The following is an 816-nucleotide window of genomic DNA, read 5'->3' on the forward strand; positions in this document are numbered from 1 at the left end:
TGCCACAGGGAAAAACAGAGGGTAGGGAGCCCACGGAGGAGCAGATATTTCATGAGAACATGAACTAGATCTAATTTTTGTTCTGCTCAATGTTTCTAAAATCCAGTCTAAGATTTAATGTAAATCTATTTGAAAGGAGTTGCTAAATTGTAACTGGAAATACTTTTTCGGTGCTAAATAATGTTTATAGCATGCTGAATGATAGCCGAGTAGCAATGCCATTACAGGGCTGTTTAGACACGGCAGTTTGTGTGGAAAGTCAGGAGAAGGTGATGGTGCATATCAAAATATATAATAAAGAACTTTTAAAAATTATGGGTACCTTTATTTACTCAAAATAGTCTTTATTTAGCCATTTAAGTGCATTCAAGATTAAAGGGGACACTAGCCTGGCAGGGGAGACACCATGATCACGAAGGTGGTTTTCCCAGGGCGAGGCTTGTCCATTGCTCTCCAGATGCGCTGACCCCTGCGATTTCCCCAAAGGTGGGAAACCCAACTGCGTAATTTGTGGTCATGGGGGACTGTGTTCGCACTCTCCCCTGAAAAATGAAAAAGGTTAAAGGGGAGAATGAAACTATCCAGTGGGAACTGAAAAATGTCTGAGAGATGATAATAATATCTTGTACTCTTGCAGTACTTTTCAGGAGAGAAGGCCAAAAGCATTTTATAACATCTTCGACCTCACAGAAGCCTGTGGGATGTGTGGGTGGTAAGCAGTTCCAGTTCACTGAAATGGAGATGAAAGTGTTAAGTGGAAATACTCAAGGCTGCAAGTCAGTGTTGCACTTGGGTTATCTTCGTATAGCTCATCGG

The 816-nt window shown here is 41.5% G+C and overlaps 1 non-coding gene across 1 annotated transcript; it reads left to right on the forward strand.

Annotated features, from left to right (window-relative positions):
- The first annotated feature begins 381 nt into the window (after positions 1-381).
- Positions 382-545, forward strand: LOC150005669 (U1 spliceosomal RNA). The gene has a single exon (XR_016512091.1). It is a non-coding gene; the product is annotated as a U1 spliceosomal RNA (small nuclear RNA).
- The last annotated feature ends 271 nt before the right edge of the window (positions 546-816 follow it).

This window comes from Furipterus horrens, unplaced genomic scaffold (assembly GCF_987537825.1).
Source record: "Furipterus horrens unplaced genomic scaffold, mFurHor1.1.pri manual_scaffold_6, whole genome shotgun sequence".
NCBI classification, from domain to species: Eukaryota; Metazoa; Chordata; class Mammalia; order Chiroptera; family Furipteridae; genus Furipterus; species Furipterus horrens.